The 23,783-nt window shown below is 43.7% G+C and overlaps 1 long non-coding RNA gene and 10 other non-coding genes across 11 annotated transcripts in view; all 11 read left to right on the forward strand.

Annotated features, from left to right (window-relative positions):
• Positions 1-23,783, forward strand: part of LOC146510790 (uncharacterized) — a 360,605-nt gene that overhangs the window by 175,247 nt on the left and 161,575 nt on the right. The gene's annotated exons all lie outside the window — the stretch shown is intronic.
• Positions 10,786-10,867, forward strand: trnas-aga (transfer RNA serine (anticodon AGA)). Its single transcript has one exon. It is a non-coding gene; the product is annotated as a tRNA-Ser (tRNA).
• trnag-ucc (transfer RNA glycine (anticodon UCC)) lies at positions 12,227-12,298 on the forward strand. Its single transcript has one exon. It is a non-coding gene; the product is annotated as a tRNA-Gly (tRNA).
• On the forward strand, positions 12,874-12,955 carry trnas-aga (transfer RNA serine (anticodon AGA)). Its single transcript has one exon. It is a non-coding gene; the product is annotated as a tRNA-Ser (tRNA).
• trnag-ucc (transfer RNA glycine (anticodon UCC)) lies at positions 14,314-14,385 on the forward strand. Its single transcript has one exon. It is a non-coding gene; the product is annotated as a tRNA-Gly (tRNA).
• On the forward strand, positions 14,961-15,042 carry trnas-aga (transfer RNA serine (anticodon AGA)). Its single transcript has one exon. It is a non-coding gene; the product is annotated as a tRNA-Ser (tRNA).
• trnag-ucc (transfer RNA glycine (anticodon UCC)) lies at positions 16,394-16,465 on the forward strand. Its single transcript has one exon. It is a non-coding gene; the product is annotated as a tRNA-Gly (tRNA).
• trnas-aga (transfer RNA serine (anticodon AGA)) lies at positions 17,041-17,122 on the forward strand. Its single transcript has one exon. It is a non-coding gene; the product is annotated as a tRNA-Ser (tRNA).
• On the forward strand, positions 18,481-18,552 carry trnag-ucc (transfer RNA glycine (anticodon UCC)). The gene has a single exon. It is a non-coding gene; the product is annotated as a tRNA-Gly (tRNA).
• trnas-aga (transfer RNA serine (anticodon AGA)) lies at positions 19,128-19,209 on the forward strand. Its single transcript has one exon. It is a non-coding gene; the product is annotated as a tRNA-Ser (tRNA).
• Positions 20,569-20,640, forward strand: trnag-ucc (transfer RNA glycine (anticodon UCC)). The gene has a single exon. It is a non-coding gene; the product is annotated as a tRNA-Gly (tRNA).

The raw sequence follows: 23,783 nt of genomic DNA on the forward strand, positions 1-23,783 counted from the left end.
AAATTTCCTGTATATCAGAGCAACACCTGAAGTGACCAGTGTTTAAAGTCAGAGTCAAATTTTGTGTCAGCATGACCTTGTGAAAACTGCTTGGCGATGCTTCACTATGTTATCTTCTAACTGTTAGGGCGTAGAAGGACGGAACTCCCAGGGTGACCAGTGCCAGGAGCTTCCTGATGCAGAGAGTTGAGTGTGGGGGATATAAAGGAGAAGCTGAGGCATCCCAAGGTTAAAGCTGGCATAACTGAACTTTCATGTTTGATGTGTGTTTTGGCTCTCCTGCACGCAGTAATTAATAGCTTGAACACAGCAGAGCTTGATATAAAGACCTGGGTGACAACTAACTTTATGCTGCTGATTATACTTGGCCCTTAAATACCTAGAAATATGGTATCTAACCAGATACTTGCTCTGGATGGCATTACCTTGGCCTCCAGTAACGCCTTGGAGTAATATTTGACCAGGACATTAAACAAACATTTAGGGCTGTGTGATGGACCAAGTTGAAAAAGCAGAAGGAGTCACAAGAATTATTAGAAAAACAGGGTTTTCATTCATTTGATCCAAAATTTTAATTTACAAAAGTAATTAATGTTGAGCTCATAAAGCAGGTCAAAGAAACAAACTGAACTCAGGCAAAGAACTGCAAACTTAACAAACCAAATGTCTGCACAAAGAAATATAAGTGACCTAAACATGAAATGGCACAGAAGGGTAAATATAATGTCTGATCAGACCACTATGACACACAAGGAGTAACTAAACAAAACACAATTGTAAACAACAAACATGGCAGTATAGTCTGGTTTGTTAATAAACTAAACACCAAAGAAGGAAATCAAAACTAAACCCTAAACTCAAACATTAAGTACAAATACTTTGTTTTAAAAGTAGAATGGGAGGCAGAGCCTTCAGTTTTCAGGCCCCTCTTCTGTGGAACCAGCTTCCAGTTTGGATTCAGGAGACAGACACTATCTCTACTTTTAAGATCAGGCTTCAAACTTTCCTTTTTGCTAAAGCATATAGTTAGGGCTGGACCAGGTGACCCTGAATCCTCCCTTAGTTATGCTGCAATAGGTGTAGGCTGCCGGGGATTCCCATGATGCATTGAGTTTCCAGTCACCTTTCTCACTCACTATGTATTAACAGACCTCTCTGCATTGAATCATATCTGTTATTAACCTCTGTCTCTCTTCCACAGCATGTCTTTATCCTGTCTTCCTTCTCTCACCCCAACCGGTCGCAGCAGATGGCCCCGCCCCTCCCTGAGCCTGGTTCTGCCGGAGGTTTCTTCCTGTTAAAAGGGAATTTTTCCTTCCCACTGTCGCCAAAGTGCTTGCTCACAGGGGGTCATATGATTGTTGGGCTTTTCTCTGTATCTACTGTACAATATAAAGCGGCTTTTGTTGTGATTTGGCGCTATATAAATACAATTGAATTGAATTAAATTGGTTATTTAGTAGGTCTAAAGGGTTAAACTGCGTCCTCACATCTGCTTCATGAATATGAAGGGTTGTAGTGGGAGAAGGTGGTGTGAAATCCTCATAGGTGTGAAGTGAGGAGGGGGCTCCTGTGGGTGAAGTCTTTGATAGCGTGGATGGCTGTGTTGTGGGGGGAGTGGGGAAGATGGGAGGATGAGTGACCAAAGTGTCTCTATTGAGGTGTGAAAGCTGCTTGATGTCTCATCAAACCGGCAGTAAAAGTCATTGAGGGTGTTGGCCAACAGCAAGTCGTCAGTGGAGTGGGGCTGTGTGCTTCCTGAAGGGAAAATCTGGCATTTAAAGATGAATGGGAAAAACTCGCTCACAGCTGACTAATGAACATTTGCATGCATGCTTAAGAACTGCATTGACCCCATTTCACCCAAGGTTTAAAATTCTGCCCGCAAATGTCAGAGGTGTACTCGTCTGTGTCCATATTTTCTCCAGCATACGGGGGATTCCCATCATAATGAGTCTTTTGGTAAGAGGTGATAAAGAACCTAATCAAAATTTCCATCCAAATTCCCTCCATCTTTGTGAGCTAGTGCATTTCAATTGTTGTTTCCATATTTGAGTCCATTCATCCTGTGTTATGCACACTCCTCCCTCCTTCTCCCATAATATCTTATTTGTAAAAAATGTATACAAACAGGAAATGTGTTTTTTGTTGACGTCACCACTATATGCCTTTTTGAGCATTGCTATCAAATCTACATTAGTGTCTGACACCACTCTAATTGTCCTCTTTATATAGTGTCTTATTAACAAGTATCGGCATAAATCCTGTCTTTCCAGATTGTATTTTTGTATCAACACTAATTACATTTCCATCTTTAATCAAGCTATCAAATGTAGGTAATCCTTTAGCAGACCAACTTTTAAGACGTGAGTCCAATTTTTGGGGGGTAATGTCAGAGACATAAGCATACCATTTAAATAATACCAAGTCTTGTTCTAGTTTAAATTCAAAAATATATATTGTTAATTAAATGTTAAATAAAAACTATAAAAAGTTGCATTTCCTGCAAAAATGCAGTGTAGTGGAATCTGATGAAAACGGCAGGAAAATCTCCCTTTTAACAGGAAAGCAGAACTCTCAAATAACCAGGAAAGGGCGTCCATCTGGCACAACTGGTTGGGGTGAGAGAAGGAAGACAGGAGAAAAGACATACTGTGGAAGACAGACAGAGATTAATAACAAGTATGATTCAATGCAGAGAGGTCTATTAACAGTGTTGGGATGGTTACTTTTAAATGTATTCCACTACAGATTACAGAACTTTGTTGTCTGGGTCAAGTTTGCTAGCCAGAGACAGAGAGAGGCGTTGAAAGGCTGCTCCAACGGAACTTATTGTTTCGGAGGAAAACACGAACACGGTGTACAGTCGAGTCTTAATAGCTTACTTACAACTGGGCTTTTGGCTGCAGTGATTATTATTATATTTACATGCTTCCAGCTCCCGTTTCTCCTCGATGACAGCTTGTACTTTTCTCCTTTTTCTCCCTCCCTCGCTCACAGACACATAACGGGTATGGCAGTCCATTCTCCCTGCAGCACGGACTACACTGCCCATGAGGCTACATTCTTTAGCGCTATGCTTGTAACACTCTCTTATTTCCTTCATATTAAATTATTTTAAAAAATATTTCTTCATTTCATTATGAGACACGAGATTGAGACATGGGCATTAGGGCCTCTTAATGTGTGGAATTACCAAAAGTAGAGGGTATAGCCAAACATATTGTGGCGAGCTCAGACAAGGAGGAGACAGATGTGTCATTTGGTCTTGCTTCCCCGAGTTTCCAGGGAGCACAGCCGTTTATTTTCCAACAGCAACACTCCGCTGCTAACCAAACTGCTCGGCATAGCTTAGCACAACAACAACAAAAAGGTGCTCTCTCACCCAGGAAACACACAGTCGCAGGGAGAGCACGTCGCCCTGTAACCATGGCAACCGTAACGCTGCCGCCTGGAACAACAAAACAACAGAACATAGCTTTTTGTCATGACATCACTTTGATTCGATAAGTATCTGAGGCTGAGACCACGGGACTGTAAAACATGATTGTTGGGTCTTGATGCATCTCAATCATCCAGGAAAGTAAATCTCCAAAAGTTGATTCTGTTCATCTGGACGTAGCGTTTTGTGGGAGAAACGTTTCGTCATCATCCAAGTGACTTCTTCAGTCTCAGCTGACTGCAGGTTTCCCCAAATCTTATAAACAGATGATTGTTGGGCTTCATTTCTGTGCTGAACAGTCATTTCAAGATTAGCTAGTAAATAACAATTAGCTAATGTTGTTCATGAGACTAAAATCATCTCACTGATGTAATGTAAATATAATATGGCCAATATTTATTGTCAGATTATTATGAGATATATATATTACAGGATATATTACAGCAGTGAGCTTGAACTCTGGGTCAAAGATTCAAGTTGCAGTTATTTATATTTCCTATCACCTTAAATCTTCACTCTGTGACAGTGTATATATAGATGTATTATATATAAGAGACAAATATTGTTCTTTCAGTATGTTGGCATTACTAAATTTGGCTCAATCCTTACATATATGTGTAAAAATAAAATGTACGAGCTGTGAAAACTGTGTCTGATAGAATAAAGAGTAGACTGATATATTAAATATTCCTTTATTGGGTGAGAAAATCAGACCATGTCATAACTGCTTTAAGTCATACAGAATAGATATCAGAGCCTTAAAAAGGCTGACTTCTGCTAAATGGGTCAAACTGGGCAGAAAGTATACAAACTAGTGATGTGACGTTCTGTATCAAGGCTTCGAAGCTTGTGTCGAGTAATTGAGGGGGCGTTTCCACGAAAAGCGTATCGATGCTTGCTTCATTTATGGGAGGAGCTGAAAACGATGACGTCCGAAGCCTCGCTGCCCGGCTGTACCACGTGACTGGTTCACGAAGTGGTTCGAACTTTGCCGCGAGCTATGACAGCGATACAAACCCCTCGGACTTCATTCAAAAATGTGGGTGTTTGATGGAGAGTTGCGGTTAGTGAGAGTTTGGAGACAGTTTGGAGGTTTATGAGAGTGAGGAGAAAAAGTCAGGAGAGAATGGAGCCAGCTAAGAAGAGGAGGATGTCCTCCCCTGTGTGGGAACATTTTCATCTTATTCCTCCCAACAAGGTATGTAAATTTCTACAGAAGATGTATTTTCATAATACTGATGGTGCAATACAATTTATGTTGAGCGGCTTTACTTTTGTACAAGGTGAAGTGTTTGCTATGTGCCAGGGAGCTGGGATATAACAACAACACCTCATCCATGCTTAGGCACTACAGAGCTTTGCATTGAGCTTTGCAACACCGATTGTGGAGCAAGACCAGGTGAGCCATCAAATGCCATGATAATATAGCATGCGGTAATGCAACTAAATGATATAACAATATTATACAACTGTTATAAGCTACGTCTGTGATATTTATATTTGTGCTTTGTTCTCCTGAGGAAAGACAATAAAAACAATCTCAAATAGATGAAAACCTGGTTAGCATGGTGATTGAGGACTCCTAGCCATTTAGCATTGTGGAGGACAAAGGATTTAAAAGATTTGTTAAATCATTAAATCCTAGCTATGTTCTCCCCACTAAAAAGGTCATAAAAGCAGTGAAAATTTAGTTTTTACAGAATAAAATGTGAACAGGCAGGACTGAGCCTCAGTGTGTAGCTGTCCATACCGCAACGTTACAAAAGCACAACCACTGTCCACAGGTAGTCGTGACCATCATGAAGGAAGACACATTGATGGGAACTACATCTGTGACCAGCGTGACAAGCGCTTCGGGAATCTCAGTTCATACTCCTCACACAAACAATGCCACACTAGAAATAAACTGTTTTGGTGTTGCCAGTGTCCAAAAGCATTCACTTCCTTATCTGCTCTGTGCAAACATCAGCATGATCATGCAGGGCCACAGTGAGTCTGAAGACAGAGAAAGATCCTCTTCTGGTTGCAGAGTCAAACTTGAAAACCTTTAGATGAGGCTCCACAGAGTTCAGATGGAATCTCCTGTAAAGTCTGTCAGCTATTGTCACTTGGATCTGATGATTTCTGGACTTGAAGTGAACAATTCTGAATCTTAAATTTAGAAAACTTTAAGTATAGATATGTATGTGACGTTTGTTCTTTTCTTTGAGGAATTTTGCTGCTTTTAAATGTGATTCCAGGTATATTTTAATCATTATTTCCTTCCAGTATTTAGTAGTAGTACTTGTATTATAAAGTTATAGAAATGTTTTTGATATCCAACTGATATTGCAGCAAATCTTGAACTTTATGGTTTATATAGCAACCCACTATAACTACAGACATCATGGCTCATTGGAATTTAATTATTAGAAGGTGAATTAAATAATTTATCATAGATGACCCATTCTGTGGTTATGACTTAGCTGACCATTAATATGCCACTACAATAATCCACAAAGTTGTCGAGCCGGGTCATAACAGCTGATAATGGGCCCAAGTCATTTCTTATAAGACTAACAGAGTCTTGCTTTCCGAAAATTACAATGTCAGTTTTGTCATGGTTTAATTTGAGAAAGTTCAGAGGCATCCAGCAATGTATGTCGCTAAGACAATGTCACGGCTGGGGCAGCAGTCGTGTGGGGGTTGCATGAAAGGACCCAAAATACAGGCACTTGCTGTGATGCGAGGGAGTTTTATTGCAGGAGACGAAAAAAGCAGAAGCGAGGGCAGAACAAAACATAAGCCTAAACTGGGGAAACTAATAACAAACAAAACCCGAAACCATAACTCACAGAATAATATGCAGGGGAAAACATATGGACATTACACAGGGGATGAAGAGCAGGGAATGATGAGCAAAACGAAGAGCAGAGAGATGCGGCACTTGGTGTTCGCTCGCTCGCTCTGTGGTATAGTATCGCTTCCTGTTCCTGCTCAAACACAGTGGTGTTTCTGAGTAGCTTATTTGCTTAGCAGTTTAATTAACAACTTTTAAATACATTCTTTTTTCACAGTATAATCTTCACGTGCTTCATCCGAAGCACACTTTCTGTGTACTCACTACCTAATTTATAGCCAAAGTATTCACTCACTGTCTCTGTACTGTTTCGCTAGCTTAGCTCGTAGCCGACCCGTTAGCACCATGGCTACTTCACATGTCCCTTCTGCACTTTCTTGCTCATTGTGTCAGATGTTTAGTTACTCCTCGGCCTCCTTTAGCAGTAATGATATCTGTAACAAATGTAGCATATTTGCAGCTCTGGAGGCCAGGATTACTGAATTGGAGACTCGGCTTTGCACCCTGCTCTCACCCTTAGCTAGCCAGGCCCCTGTAGCTGGTGCAGCCGAAGATAGCGTAGGCCCCGCTAGCTGTTCCCCGGCAGACCCCAAGCAGCTGGGGAAAGGCTGGGTAACAGTGAGGAGGAAGCGTAGTCCTAAACAGAAGCCCCAGGTACACCACCAACCCGTTCATGTGTCTAACCGTTTTTCCCCACTCGGTGACACACCCGCCGGGGGTCAAACTCTGGTAATTGGTGATTCTGTTCTCAGACATGTGAAGCTAGAGACACCGGCAACCATAGTCAATTGTCTTCCAGGGGCCAGAGCAGGCGACATTGAAGGAAATTTAAAACTGCTGGCTAAGGGTAAACGTAAATTCAATAAAATCATAATTCACGTCGGCAGTAATGACACCCGGTTACGCCAATCGGAGGTCACTAAAATCAATATTGAATCGGTGTGTAACTTTGCCAAAACAATGTCGGACTCTGTAGTTTTCTCTGGTCCCCTCCCCAATCAGACCAGGAGTGACATGTTTAGCCGCATGTTCTCCTTAAATTGCTGGCTGTCTGAGTGGTGTCCCAGAAACGATGTGGGCTTCATAGATAATTGGCAAACCTTCTGGAGGAAACCTGGTCTTGTTAGGAGAGATGGCATCCATCCCACTTTGGATGGAGCAGCTCTCATTTCTAGAAATATCGACAAATTTATTAAACCCCTCAAAACATGACTATCCAGAGTTGGGACCAGGAAGCAGAGTTGCAGTCTTACATGCCTCTCTGCAGCTTCTCTCCTCCTGCTACCCCCCCAAAAACCCATCTCCATAGAGACTGTGTCTGCTTCCAAAAAGACAAAAAACAAACTAAAAACCAGCAACAAACAACTTAAACAATCACAAAGAAAGAACAATACAGTATCCACATCTGAACCAAAGAGTAAAACAGTGAAATGTGGATTATTAAATATTAGGTCTCTCTCCTCCAAGTCTCTGTTAGTACATGACTTAATAATTGATCAACAAATTGATTTACTCTGCCTTACAGAAACCTGGTTGCAGCAGGATGATTATGTTAGTTTAAATGAATCAACACCCCCGAGTCATTCTAACTACCAGAAATCTCGAAGCACAGGTCGAGGGGGCGGTGTGGCAGCAATTTTTCACACCAGTCTATTAATTAATGAAAGACCAAGACAGACTTTTAATTCATTTGAAAGCCTGATGCTTAACATTGTCCACCCCAGCTGTGAAACTCAGAAACCAGTCTTACTTGTTATCATCTATCGTCCACCTGGGCCTTACACAGAGTTTCTGTCTGATTTCTCAGACTTTATATCTAATTTAGTTCTGAGCTCAGATAAAATAATTATTGTGGGTGATTTTAACATCCATGTAGATGCTAAAAATGACAGCCTCAACATGGCATTTAATCTGTTGTTAGACTCAATTGGTTTCTCTCAAAATGTAAAAGAACCCACCCACCACTTTAATCACACTCTAGATCTTGTTTTAACATATGGCATAGAAACTGAACATTTAACAGTGTTTCCTGAAAACCCTCTCCTGTCTGATCATTTCTTGATAACATTTACATTTACAATAATTGATTACGCAGCAGTGGAGAGTGGACTTTATCAAAGTAGATGTCTTTCTGAAAGCGCTGTAACTAAGTTTAAGAATATAATCCAGCCACTGTTATCATCGTCAATGCCCTGTACCAACACAGAGCAGAGCAGCTATCTGAACGCTACCCCAACAGAGGTCGATTATCTTGTTAATAATTTCACCTCCTCACTACGTACGACTCTGGATACTGTAGCTCCAGTGAAAACTAAGGTCTCTAATCAGAAGTACCTGACTCCGTGGTATAATTCTCAAACACGTACCCTAAAGCAGATGACTCGTAATCTGGAGAGGAAATGGCGTGTCACAAATTTAGAGGATCATCATTTAGCCTGGAGAAATAGTTTGTTGCTTTATAAGAAAGCCCTCCGCAAAGCCAGAACAGCTTACTACTCATCACTGATTGAAGAAAATAAGAACAACCCCAGGTTTCTCTTCAGCACTGTAGCCAGGCTGACAAAAAGTCAGAGCTCTGTTGAGCCAACCATCCCTTTAACGTTAACTAGTGATGACTTCATGAACTTCTTCACAAATAAAATTTTTATCATTAGAGAAAAAATTACCAATAATCATCCCACAGATCTAATATTATCTACAGCTACTCTTAGTTCCATTGATGTTAAGTTAGACTCTTTTTCTCCAATCGATCTTTCTGAGTTAACTTCAATAATTACTTCCTCCAAACCATCAACGTGTCTTTTAGACCCCATTCCTACAAAACTGCTCAAAGAAGTCCTGCCATTGATTAATTCTTCGATCTTATATATGATCAACCTATCTCTAATAATCAGCTATGTACCACAGGCCTTCAAGGTGGCTGCAGTTAAACCTTTACTCAAAAAGCCATCTCTAGACCCAGCAGTCTTAGCTTAGACCAATTCTGTTTACATTATACATGCTTCCCCTAGGCAGCATCATTAGAAGACATAGCATACATTTTCACTGCTATGCAGATGACACCCAGCTCTATCTGTCCATGAAGCCAGATAACATACACCAATTAGTTAAACTGCAGGAATGTCTTAAAGACATAAAGACTTGGATGGCCACTAACTTTCTGCTTCTTAACTCAGATAAAACTGAGGTCATTGTACTCGGCGCTGAAAAGCTTAGAAATATGGTGTCTAACCAGATTCTTACTCTGGATGGCATTACCTTGGCCTCCAGTAACACTGTGAGGAACCTTGGAGTCATTTTTGACCAGGATATGTCCTTCAACGCACATATTAAACAAATATGTAAGACTGCGTTCTTCCATTTGCGCAACATCTCTAAAATTAGAAATATCCTGTCTCAGAGTGACGCTGAAAAACTAGTTCATGCATTTATTACTTCCAGGCTAGACTACTGCAATTCATTATTATCAGGATGTCCAAAAAACTCACTGAAAAGCCTTCAGTTAATCCAAAATGCTGCAGCAAGAGTACTGACAGGGACTAGAAAGAGAGAGCATATTTCTCCTGTTTTGGCTTCCCTTCATTGGCTTCCTGTTAAATCCAGAATTGAATTCAAAATCCTGCTCCTCACATACAAGGTCTTAAATAATCAGATCATATTATCTTAATGACCTTGTAGTACCATATCACCCTATTAGAGCACTTCGCTCTCGCTCTGCAGGCCTACTTGTTGTTCCTAGAGTATTTAAAAGTAGAATGGGAGGGAGAGCCTTCAGTTTTCAGGCCCCTCTTCTGTGGAACCAGCTTCCAGTTTGGATTCAGGAGACAGACACTATCTCTACTTTTAAGATTAGGCTTAAAACCTTCCTTTTTGCTAAAGCATATAGTTAGGGCTGGACCAGGTGACCCTGAATCCTCCCTTAGTTATGCTGCAATAGATGTAGGCTGCCGGGGGATTCCCATGATGCATTGAGTTTTTCCTTTCCAGTCACCTTTCTCACTCACTATGTATTAACAGACCTCTCTGTATTGAATTGTATCTGTTATTAATCTCTGTCTCTCTTCCACAGCATGTCTTTATCCTGTCTTCCTTCTCTCACCCCAACCGGTCGCAGCAGATGGCCCCGCCCCTCCCTGAGCCTGGTTCTGCCGGAGGTTTCTTCCTGTTAAAAGGGAGTTTTTCCTTCCCACTGTCGCCAAAGTGCTTGCTCATAGGGGGTCATATGATTGTTGGGCTTTTCTCTGTATCTATGAAGCGCCTTGAGGCGACATTTGTTGTGATTTGGCGCTATATAAATAAAATTGAATTGAATTAAATTGAACCGCAGCTGTGCTGCACCCATCTCACGGAACTGCAAAACCACAAGCTTTCGCACCAAAGTCGTGCAGCTACCGCATTTACAATCCAGCGTGGCTGTTGTTGTGCACATCCTACTTGAAAGACATGTGGCGTAGGACTTGCAAGACGTATGTCTTTCAAGTATGTAGCTCCACGGCCAAATGTGGTTGTTGTGGCCGAGCGGTCAAGGCGATGGACTAGAAATCCATTGGGGTCTCCCCGCACAGGTTCGAATCCTGTTGACAACGGTCAGCTGTTTTGCGGCAGTCCAGACGTTCATTTGAGAAGAAGTCACGGCACGGAGATCACCTGAGAAGGTGCCAGGAGAAAGAGCCAGGCCTTTGCTTGTGAAAATAGAGCACGCAGAAGCAATGGACCCAGCTATGTCCTGACAAAATTAGGCACATATTCAGTAAACATGGCATCCTTCAGTTGGTCTCTTAGCCACCCCAGACGTGCCCCCGTGTAGTCGTCCAGGATCCTGTCTGAGTACCGCCGATGACTGATGCGTCTGACAAATGCTGATTGCTTTGCAAGAGTACTGGGATCGGGATTGGAGGGACAGAGGATTTCACCGGGAATGGGACAACAGTAGAAATAGCTTCAAACATCAAACATTACTGCATAAAAAGCACAAAGAGTGGACACATTTCATTGTTTGGAACACTGCTTTTCACTACAGTTCTTTGCATGTAAAAAACTTTGCTCTTCTCCACAGCTGGCTGACGGACACGCAAAAGCGCAAGCAAGAGTGGCCACAGACCCACTATGCCGGCCTTTGTACACTCTCTCCATCTAATGATAGAGAGGAAGGATACATTCACTACTTCTAGCCTCCACTATTCAAATTCAGTATTTTCACAGTGTCCTAAAAGCTTCCACTAGTTTCCAAAACGCTGCATCCAGAGCACAGTCAGGGACTGGAAGGAGAGAGTATATTTCCCCCATATGGACTTCTCTCTTCATTGGCTCCCAATTACATCCCAAATAAAAATCCAAATACTTTCCCTCACACACAAGGTCTTGAATAATCACCACCAATTTTGTCTACAAGATCTCACAGTGCCATATCATCCCAACAGAGTGCTTTGCTCTCAGACTGCTGGCTTCCGAGGGGATTTAAAAGTGCAATGGAAGGCAGAGCCATCACTTTTCAGGGCCCTCTCTGTGGAACCAGCTCCCACTTTGTATTCGGGACACAGACACTTGCTCTCATTTTTTAATTAGGCGTAAAACCTTTTTGCCAACGTCCAATAACTTGAAAGAGGAGCCAAAGACATCCTCGTCCCAGATTCGTCCCAAGACAGATTCACGCCTTTTCGCACCTTATCTGCTGTGACGTGAAGAACTCGCGTGACCATTGCGACTCTCAAGGTGCTAAAAATCACGCAAGAGTTTAAATGCGTGAGAGGCCACACTTGAGTAGCAAAGAAGCTTAGCTGATGAGATTAAATGTGCAGCTGCATGAAAGCACTAGTCTTTTTAGTGATCCACCTTTTGACCAGTTTAGAACCTGACAAGCGAGTAATCACAATGCCCACCTTGTTAATTGTCCTGAAAAGCTTTATAAGCCGGACAATTAATCAGTGATGTTGCACTCTTTCACAGCGATGGTGGTATAGTGGCGAGCATAGCTGCCTTCCAAGCAGTTGACCCGGGTTCGATTCCCGGCCATCGCAGTTGCCACTCGCAGTGCTGTTCAAGCATGTGGGCTGCGTACTGTTTTACACTAAAAACGTTCTCCGCTCTTTCTGCAAAGGCTTACAATGTCAGGCCAGGTGCATTCTTCATCGGCCTCGCTGCTACCGTTTGCTGTGGAAAGACACTCTTCACACAGGCTTTGAGTTCTCATCACTTCATACCTATACCTTCTTACATGAAACTGGGATTGGACACGCTACTTCTTCATAAAGACGCCCAGTCCCGCTTTAAATATTGTGCTGAATGTTTGGAATGAAGATAACATTTTACGAACCATGTACTGATCAGCTCTTTGCGGTGGCAAAATCATCAGCTGTGTGTGTTACTGTTTATGCAAACAAGCAAGCTAATGTCAGCCAGCTAGCTTCAACCGCAGCTGTGCTGCACCCATCTCACGGAACTGCAAAACCACAAGTTTTCGCACCAAAGTCATGCAGCTACCGCATTTACAATCCAGCGTGGCTGTTGTTGTGCACATCCTACTTGAAAGACGTGTGGCGTAGGACTTGGAAGACGTATGTCTTTCAAGTATGTAGCTCCACGGCCAAGCGTGGTTGTTGTGGCCGAGCGGTAAAGGCGATGGACTAGAAATCCATTGGGGTCTCCCCGCACAGGTTCGAATCCTGTCGACAACGGTCAGCTGTTTTGCGGCAGTCCAGACGTTCATTTGAGAAGAAGTCACGGCACGGAGATCACCTGAGAAGGTGCCAGGAGAAAGAGCCAGGCCTTTGCTTGTGAAAAAAGAGCACGCAGAAGCAATGGACCCAGCTATGTCCTGACAAAATTAGGCACATATTCAGTAAACATGGCATCCTTCAATTGGTCTCTTAGCCGCCCCAGACGTTCCCCCGTGTAGTCGTCCAGGATCCTGTCTGAGTACCGCCGATGACTGATGCGTCTGACAAATGCTGATTGCTTTGCAAGAGTACTGGGATCGGGATTGGAGGGACAGAGGATTTCACCGGGAATGGGACAACAGCAGAAATAGCTTCAAACATCAAACATTACTGCATAAAAAGCACAAAGAGTGGACACATTTCATTGTTTGGAACACTGCTTTTCACTACAGCTCTTTGCATGTAAAAAACTTTGCTCTTCTCCACAGCTGGCTGACGGACACGCAAAAGCGCAAGCAAGAGTGGCCACAGACCCACTATGCCGGCCTTTGTACACTCTCTCCATCTAATGATAGAGAGGAAGGATACATTCACTACTTCTAGCCTCCACTATTCAAATTCAGTATTTTCACAGTGTCCTAAAAGCTTCCACTAGTTTCCAAAACGCTGCATCCAGAGCACAGTAGGGACTGGAAGGAGAGAGTATATTTCCCCCATATGGACTTCTCTCTTCATTGGCTCCCAATTACATCCCAAATAAAAATCCAAATACTTTCCCTCACACACAAGGTCTTGAATAATCACCACCAATTTTGTCTACAAGATCTCACAGTGCCATATCATCCCAACAGAGTGCTTTGCTCTCAGACTGCTGGCTTCCGAGGGGATTTAAAAGTGCAATGGAAGGCAGAGCCATCACTTTTCAGGACCCTCTCTGTGGAACCAGCTCACACTTTGTATTCGGAACACAGACACTTGCTCTCATTTTTTAATTAGGCGTAAAACCTTTTTGCCAACGTCCAATAACTTGAAAGAGGAGCCAAAGACATCCTCGTCCCAGATTCGTCCCAAGACAGATTCACGCCTTTTCGCACCTTATCTGCTGTGACGTGAAGAACTCGCGTGACCATTGCGACTCTCAAGGTGCTAAAAATCACGCAAGAGTTTAAATGCGTGAGAGGCCACACTTGAGTAGCAAAGAAGCTTAGCTGATGAGATTAAATGTGCAGTTGCATGAAAGCACTAGTCTTTTTAGTGATCCACCTTTTGACCAGTTTAGAACCTGACAAGCGAGTAATCACAATGCCCACCTTGTTAATTGTCCTGAAAAGCTTTATAAGCCGGACAATTAATCAGTGATGTTGCACTCTTTCACAGCGATGGTGGTATAGTGGCGAGCATAGCTGCCTTCCAAGCAGTTGACCCGGGTTTGATTCCCGGCCATCGCAGTTGCCACTCGCAGTGCTGTTCAAGCATGTGGGCTGCGTACTGTTTTACACTAAAAACGTTCTCCGCTCTTTCTGCAAAGGCTTACAATGTCAGGCCAGGTGCATTCTTCATCGGCCTCGCTGCTACCGTTTGCTGTGGAAAGACACTCTTCACACAGGCTTTGAGTTCTCATCACTTCATACCTATACCTTCTTACATGAAACTGGGATTGGACACCCTACTTCTTCATAAAGACGCCCAGTCCCGCTTTAAATATTGTGCTGAATGTTTGGAATGAAGATAGCATTTTACGAACCATGTACTGATCAGCTCTTTGCGGTGGCAAAATCATCAGCTGTGTGTGTTACTGTTTATGCAAACAAGCAAGCTAATGTCAGCCAGCTAGCTTCAACCGCAGCTGTGCTGCACCCATCTCACGGAACTGCAAAACCACAAGTTTTCGCACCAAAGTCATGCAGCTACCGCATTTACAATCCAGCGTGGCCGTTGTTGTGCACATCCTACTTGAAAGACGTGTGGCGTAGGACTTGGAAGACGTATGTCTTTCAAGTATGTAGCTCCACGGCCAAGTGTGGTTGTTGTGGCCGAGCGGTCAAGGCGATGGACTAGAAATCCATTGGGGTCTCCCCGCACAGGTTCGAATCCTGTCGACAACGGTCAGCTGTTTTGCGGCAGTCCAGACGTTCATTTGAGAAGAAGTCACGGCACGGAGATCACCTGAGAAGGTGCCAGGAGAAAGAGCCAGGCCTTTGCTTGTGAAAAAAGAGCACGCAGAAGCAATGGACCCAGCTATGTCCTGACAAAATTAGGCACATATTCAGTAAACATGGCATCCTTCAATTGGTCTCTTAGCCACCCCAGACGTGCCCCCGTGTAGTCGTCCAGGATCCTGTCTGAGTACCGCCGATGACTGATGCGTCTGACAAATGCTGATTGCTTTGCAAGAGTACTGGGATCGGGATTGGAGGGACAGAGGATTTCACCGGGAATGGGACAACAGCAGAAATAGCTTCAAACATTACTGCATAAAAAGCACAAAGAGTGGACACATTTCATTGTTTGGAACACTGCTTTTCACTACAGCTCTTTGCATGTAAAAAACTTTGATCTTCTCCACAGCTGGCTGACGGACACGCAAAAGCGCAAGCAAGAGTGGCCACAGACCCACTATGCCAGCCTTTGTACACCCTCTCCATCTAATGATAGAGAGGAAGGATACATTCACTACTTCTAGCCTCCACTATTCAAATTCAGTATTTTCACAGTGTCCTAAAAGCTTCCACTAGTTTCCAAAACGCTGCATCCAGAGCACAGTAGGGACTGGAAGGAGAGAGTATATTTCCCCCATATGGACTTCTCTCTTCATTGGCTCCCAATTACATCCCAAATAAAAATCCAAATACTTTCCCTCACACACAAGGTCTTGAATAATCACCACCAATTTTGTCTACAAGATCTCACAGTGCCATATCATCCCAACAGAGTGCTTTGCTCTCAGACTGCTGGCTTCCGAGGGGATTTAAAAGTGCAATGGAAGGCAGAGCCATCACTTTTCAGGGCCCTCTCTGTGGAACCAGCTCCCACTTTGTATTCGGGACACAGACACTTGCTCTCATTTTTTAATTAGGCGTAAAACCTTTTTGCCAACGTCCAATAACTTGAAAGAGGAGCCAAAGACATCCTCGTCCCAGATTCGTCCCAAGACAGATTCACGCCTTTTCGCACCTTATCTGCTGTGACGTGAAGAACTCGCGTGACCATTGCGACTCTCAAGGTGCTAAAAATCACGCAAGAGTTTAAATGCGTGAGAGGCCACACTTGAGTAGCAAAGAAGCTTAGCTGATGAGATTAAATGTGCAGTTGCATGAAAGCACTAGTCTTTTTAGTGATCCACCTTTTGACCAGTTTAGAACCTGACAAGCGAGTAATCACAATGCCCACCTTGTTAATTGTCCTGAAAAGCTTTATAAGCCGGACAATTAATCAGTGATGTTGCACTCTTTCACAGTGATGGTGGTATAGTGGCGAGCATAGCTGCCTTCCAAGCAGTTGACCCGGGTTCGATTCCCGGCCATCGCAGTTGCCACTCGCAGTGCTGTTCAAGCATGTGGGCTGCGTACTGTTTTACACTAAAAACGTTCTCCGCTCTTTCTGCAAAGGCTTACAATGTCAGGCCAGGTGCATTCTTCATCGGCCTCGCTGCTACCGTTTGGTGTGGAAAGACACTCTTCACACAGGCTTTGAGTTCTCATCACTTCATACCTATACCTTCTTACATGAAACTGGGATTGGACACGCTACTTCTTCATAAAGACGCCCAGTCCCGCTTTAAATATTGTGCTGAATGTTTGGAATGAAGATAACATTTTACGAACCATGTACTGATCAGCTCTTTGCGGTGGCAAAATCATCAGCTGTGTGTGTTACTGTTTATGCAAACAAGCAAGCTAATGTCAGCCAGCTAGCTTCAACCGCAGCTGTGCTGCACCCATCTCACGGAACTGCAAAACCACAAGTTTTCGCACCAAAGTCATGCAGCTACCGCATTTACAATCCAGCGTGGCCGTTGTTGTGCACATCCTACTTGAAAGACATGTGGCGTAGGACTTGCAAGACGTATGTCTTTCAAGTATGTAGCTCCACGGCCAAATGTGGTTGTTGTGGCCGAGCGGTCAAGGCGATGAACTAGAAATCCATTGGAGTCTCCCCGCACAGGTTCGAATCCTGTCGACAACGGTCAGCTGTTTTGCGGCAGTCCAGACGTTCATTTGAGAAGAAGTCACGGCACGGAGATCACCTGAGAAGGTGCCAGGAGAAAGAGCCAGGCCTTTGCTTGTGAAAATAGAGCACGCAGAAGCAATGGACCCAGCTATGTCCTGACAAAATTAGGCACATATTCAGTAAACATGGCATCCTTCAGTTGGTCTCTTAGCCACCCCAGACGTGCCCCCGTGTAGTCGTCCAGGATCCTGTCTGAGTACCGCCGATGACTGATGCGTCTGACAAATGCTGATTGCTTTGCAAGAGTACTGGGATCGGGATTGGAGGGACAGCGGATTTCACCGGGAATGGGACAACAGCAGAAATAGCTTCAAACATCAAACATTACTGCATGAAAAGCACAAAGAGTGGACACATTTCATTGTTTGGAACACTGCTTTTCACTACAGCTCTTTGCATGTAAAAAACTTTGCTCTTCTCCACAGCTGGCTGACGGACACGCAAAAGCGCAAGCAAGAGTGGCCACAGACCCACTATGCCAGCCTTTGTACACCCTCTCCATCTAATGATAGAGAGGAAGGATACATTCACTACTTCTAGCCTCCACTATTCAAATTCAGTATTTTCACAGTGTCCTAAAAGCTTCCACTAGTTTCCAAAACGCTGCATCCAGAGCACAGTAGGGACTGGAAGGAGAGAGTATATTTCCCCCATATGGACTTCTCTCTTCATTGGCTCCCAATTACATCCCAAATAAAAATCCAAATACTTTCCCTCACACACAAGGTCTTGAATAATCACCACCAATTTTGTCTACAAGATCTCACAGTGCCATATCATCCCAACAGAGTGCTTTGCTCTCAGACTGCTGGCTTCCGAGGGGATTTAAAAGTGCAATGGAAGGCAGAGCCATCACTTTTCAGGGCCCTCTCTGTGGAACCAGCTCCCACTTTGTATTCGGGACACAGACACTTGCTCTCATTTTTTAATTAGGCGTAAAACCTTTTTGCCAACGTCCAATAACTTGAAAGAGGAGCCAAAGACATCCTCGTCCCAGATTCGTCCCAAGACAGATTCACGCCTTTTCGCACCTTATCTGCTGTGACGTGAAGAACTCGCGTGACCATTGCGACTCTCAAGGTGCTAAAAATCACGCAAGAGTTTGAATGCGTGAGAGGCCACACTTGAGTAGCAAAGAAGCTTAGCTGATGAGATTAAATGTGCAGTTGCATGAAAGCACTAGTCTTTTTAGTGATCCACCTTTTGACCAGTTTAGAACCTGACAAGCGAGTAATCACAATGCCCACCTTGTTAATTGTCCTGAAAAGCTTTATAAGCCGGACAATTAATCAGTGATGTTGCACTCTTTCACAGCGATGGTGGTATAGTGGCGAGCATAGCTGCCTTCCAAGCAGTTGACCCGGGTTCGATTCCTGGCCATTGCAGTTGCCACTCGCAGTGCTGTTCAAGTATGTTGGCTGCGTACTGTTTTACACTAAAAACGTTCTCCGCTCTTTCTGCAAAGGCTTACAATGTCAGGCCAGGTGCATTCTTCATCGGCCTCGCTGCTACCGTTTGCTGTGGAAAGACACTCTTCACACAGGCTTTGAGTTCTCATCACTTCATACCTATACCTTCTTACATGAAACTGGGATTGGACACGCTACTTCTTCATAAAGACGCCCAGTCCCGCTTTAAATATTGTGCTGAATGTTTGGAATGAAGATAACATTTTACGAACCATGTACTGATCAGCTCTTTGCGGTGGCAAAATCATCAGCTGTGTGTGTTACTGTTTATGCAAACAAGCAAGCTAATGTCAGCCAGCTAGCTTCAACCGCAGCTGTGCTGCACCCATCTCACGGAACTGCAAAACCACAAGTTTTCGCACCAAAGTCATGCAGCTACCGCATTTACAATCCAGCGTGGCCGTTGTTGTGCACATCCTACTTGAAAGACGTGTGGCGTAGGACTTGGAAGACCTATGTCTTTCAAGTATGTAGCTCCACGGCCAAGTGTGGTTGTTGTGGCCGAGCGGTCAAGGCGATGGACTAGAAATCCATTGGGGTCTCCCCGCACAGGTTCGAATCCTGTCGACAACGGTCAGCTGTTTTGCGGCAGTCCAGACGTTCATTTGAGAAGAAGTCACGGCGCGGAGATCACCTGAGAAGGTGCCAGGAGAAAGAGCCAGGCCTTTGCTTGTGAAAAAAGAGCACGCAGAAGCAATGGACCCAGCTATGTCCTGACAAAATTAGGCACATATTCAGTAAACATGGCATCCTTCAATTGGTCTCTTAGCCACCCCAGACGTGCCCCCGTGTAGTCGTCCAGGATCCTGTCTGAGTACCGCCGATGACTGATGCGTCTGACAAATGCTGATTGCTTTGCAAGAGTACTGGGATCGGTATTGGAGGGACAGAGGATTTCACCGGGAATGGGACAACAGCAGAAATAGCTTCAAACATCAAACATTACTGCATAAAAAGCACAAAGAGTGGACACATTTCATTGTTTGGAACACTGCTTTTCACTACAGCTCTTTGCATGTAAAAAACTTTGCTCTTCTCCACAGCTGGCTGACGGACACGCAAAAGCGCAAGCAAGAGTGGCCACAGACCCACTATGCCGGCCTTTGTACACTCTCTCCATCTAATGATAGAGAGGAAGGATACATTCACTACTTCTAGCCTCCACTATTCAAATTCAGTATTTTCACAGTGTCCTAAAAGCTTCCACTAGTTTCCAAAACGCTGCATCCAGAGCACAGTCAGGGACTGGAAGGAGAGAGTATATTTCCCCCATATGGACTTCTCTCTTCATTGGCTCCCAATTACATCCCAAATAAAAATCCAAATACTTTCCCTCACACACAAGGTCTTGAATAATCACCACCAATTTTGTCTACAAGATCTCACAGTGCCATATCATCCCAACAGAGTGCTTTGCTCTCAGACTGCTGGCTTCCGAGGGGATTTAAAAGTGCAATGGAAGGCAGAGCCATCACTTTTCAGGGCCCTCTCTGTGGAACCAGCTCCCACTTTGTATTCGGGACACAGACACTTGCTCTCATTTTTTAATTAGGCGTAAAACCTTTTTGCCAACGTCCAATAACTTGAAAGAGGAGCCAAAGACATCCTCGTCCCAGATTCGTCCCAAGACAGATTCACGCCTTTTCGCACCTTATCTGCTGTGACGTGAAGAACTCGCGTGACCATTGCGACTCTCAAGGTGCTAAAAATCACGCAAGAGTTTAAATGCGTGAGAGGCCACACTTGAGTAGCAAAGAAGCTTAGCTGATGAGATTAAATGTGCAGTTGCATGAAAGCACTAGTCTTTTTAGTGATCCACCTTTTGACCAGTTTAGAACCTGACAAGCGAGTAATCACAATGCCCACCTTGTTAATTGTCCTGAAAAGCTTTATAAGCCGGACAATTAATCAGTGATGTTGCACTCTTTCACAGCGATGGTGGTATAGTGGCGAGCATAGCTGCCTTCCAAGCAGTTGACCCGGGTTCGATTCCCGGCCATCGCAGTTGCCGCTCGCAGTGCTGTTCAAGTATGTGGGCTGCGTACTGTTTTACACTAAAAACGTTCTCCGCTCTTTCTGCAAAGGCTTACAATGTCAGGCCAGGTGCATTCTTCATCGGCCTCGCTGCTACCGTTTGCTGTGGAAAGACACTCTTCACACAGGCTTTGAGTTCTCATCACTTCATACCTATACCTTCTTACATGAAACTGGGATTGGACACGCTACTTCTTCATAAAGACGCCCAGTCCCGCTTTAAATATTGTGCTGAATGTTTGGAATGAAGATAACATTTTACGAACCATGTACTGATCAGCTCTTTGCGGTGGCAAAATCATCAGCTGTGTGTGTTACTGTTTATGCAAACAAGCAAGCTAATGTCAGCCAGCTAGCTTCAACCGCTCGCTCGCTCGCTCTGTGGTATAGTATCGCTTCCTGTTCCTGCTCAAACATAGTGGTGTTTCTGAGTAGCTTATTTGCTTAGCAGTTTAATTAACAACTTTTAAATACATTCTTTTTTCACAGTATAATCTTCACGTGCTTCATCCGAAGCACACTTTCTGTGTACTCACTACCTAATTTATAGTATTCACTCACTGTCTCTGTACTGTTTCGCTAGCTTAGCTCGTAGCCGACCCGTTAGCACCATGGCTACTTCACCTGTCCCTCCTGCACTTTCTTGCTCATTGTGTCAGATGTTTAGTTACTCCTCGGCCTCCTTTAGCAGTAATGATATCTGTAACAAATGTAGCATATTTGCAGCTCTGGAGGCCAGGATTACTGAATTGGAGACTCGGCTTTGCACCCTGCTCTCACCCTTAGCTAGCCAGGCCCCTGTAGCTGGTGCAGCCGAAGATAGCGTAGGCCCCGCTAGCTGTTCCCCGGCAGACCCCAAGCAGCTGGGGAAAGGCTGGGTAACGGTGAGGAGGAAGCGTAGTCCTAAACAGAAGCCCCAGGTACACCACCAACCCGTTCATGTGTCTAACCGTTTTTCCCCACTCGGTGACACACCCGCCGGGGTCAAACTCTGGTAATTGGTGATTCTGTTCTCAGACATGTGAAGCTAGAGACACCGGCAACCATAGTCAATTGTCTTCCAGGGGCCAGAGCAGGCGACATTGAAGGAAATTTAAAACTGCTGGCTAAGGGTAAACGTAAATTCAATAAAATCATAATTCACGTCGGCAGTAATGACACCCGGTTACGCCAATCGGAGGTCACTAAAATCAATATTGAATCGGTGTGTAACTTTGCCAAAACAATGTCGGACTCTGTAGTTTTCTCTGGTCCCCTCCCCAATCAGACCAGGAGTGACATGTTTAGCCGCATGTTCTCCTTAAATTGCTGGCTGTCTGAGTGGTGTCCCAGAAACGATGTGGGCTTCATAGATAATTGGCAAACCTTCTGGAGGAAACCTGGTCTTGTTAGGAGAGATGGCATCCATCCCACTTTGGATGGAGCAGCTCTCATTTCTAGAAATATCGACAAATTTATTAAACCCCTCAAAACATGACTATCCAGAGTTGGGACCAGGAAGCAGAGTTGCAGTCTTACATGCCTCTCTGCAGCTTCTCTCCTCCTGCTACCCCCCAAAAAACCCATCTCCATAGAGACTGTGTCTGCTTCCAAAAAGACAAAAAACAAACTAAAAACCAGCAACAAACAACTTAAACAATCACAAAGAAAGAACAATACAGTATCCACATCTGAACCAAAGAGTAAAACAGTGAAATGTGGATTATTAAATATTAGGTCTCTCTCCTCCAAGTCTCTGTTAGTACATGACTTAATAATTGATCAACAAATTGATTTACTCTGCCTTACAGAAACCTGGTTGCAGCAGGATGATTATGTTAGTTTAAATGAATCAACACCCCCGAGTCATTCTAACTACCAGAAATCTCGAAGCACAGGTCGAGGGGGCGGTGTGGCAGCAATTTTTCACACCAGTCTATTAATTAATGAAAGACCAAGACAGACTTTTAATTCATTTGAAAGCCTGATGCTTAACATTGTCCACCCCAGCTGTGAAACTCAGAAACCAGTCTTACTTGTTATCATCTATCGTCCACCTGGGCCTTACACAGAGTTTCTGTCTGATTTCTCAGACTTTATATCTAATTTAGTTCTGAGCTCAGATAAAATAATTATTGTGGGTGATTTTAACATCCATGTAGATGCTAAAAATGACAGCCTCAACATGGCATTTAATCTGTTGTTAGACTCAATTGGTTTCTCTCAAAATGTAAAAGAACCCACCCACCACTTTAATCACACTCTAGATCTTGTTTTAACATATGGCATAGAAACTGAACATTTAACAGTGTTTCCTGAAAACCCTCTCCTGTCTGATCATTTCTTGATAACATTTACATTTACAATAATTGATTACGCAGCAGTGGAGAGTGGACTTTATCAAAGTAGATGTCTTTCTGAAAGCGCTGTAACTAAGTTTAAGAATATAATCCAGCCACTGTTATCATCGTCAATGCCCTGTACCAACACAGAGCAGAGCAGCTATCTGAACACTACCCCAACAGAGGTCGATTATCTTGTTAATAATTTCACCTCCTCACTACGTACGACTCTGGATACTGTAGCTCCAGTGAAAACTAAGGTCTCTAATCAGAAGTACCTGACCCCGTGGTATAATTCTCAAACACGTACCCTAAAGCAGATGACTCGTAATCTGGAGAGGAAATGGCGTGTCACAAATTTAGAGGATCATCATTTAGCCTGGAGAAATAGTTTGTTGCTTTATAAGAAAGCCCTCCGCAAAGCCAGAACAGCTTACTACTCATCACTGATTGAAGAAAATAAGAACAACCCCAGGTTTCTCTTCAGCACTGTAGCCAGGCTGACAAAAAGTCAGAGCTCTGTTGAGCCAACCATCCCTTTAACGTTAACTAGTGATGACTTCATGAACTTCTTCACAAATAAAATTTTTATCATTAGAGAAAAAATTACCAATAATCATCCCACAGATCTAATATTATCTACAGCTACTCTTAGTTCCATTGATGTTAAGTTAGACTCTTTTTCTCCAATCGATCTTTCTGAGTTAACTTCAATAATTACTTCCTCCAAACCATCAACGTGTCTTTTAGACCCCATTCCTACAAAACTGCTCAAAGAAGTCCTGCCATTGA

The sequence above is a fragment of the Neolamprologus multifasciatus genome, chromosome 9 (genome assembly GCF_963576455.1).
Source record: "Neolamprologus multifasciatus chromosome 9, fNeoMul1.2, whole genome shotgun sequence".
Classification (NCBI taxonomy): Eukaryota; Metazoa; Chordata; class Actinopteri; order Cichliformes; family Cichlidae; genus Neolamprologus; species Neolamprologus multifasciatus.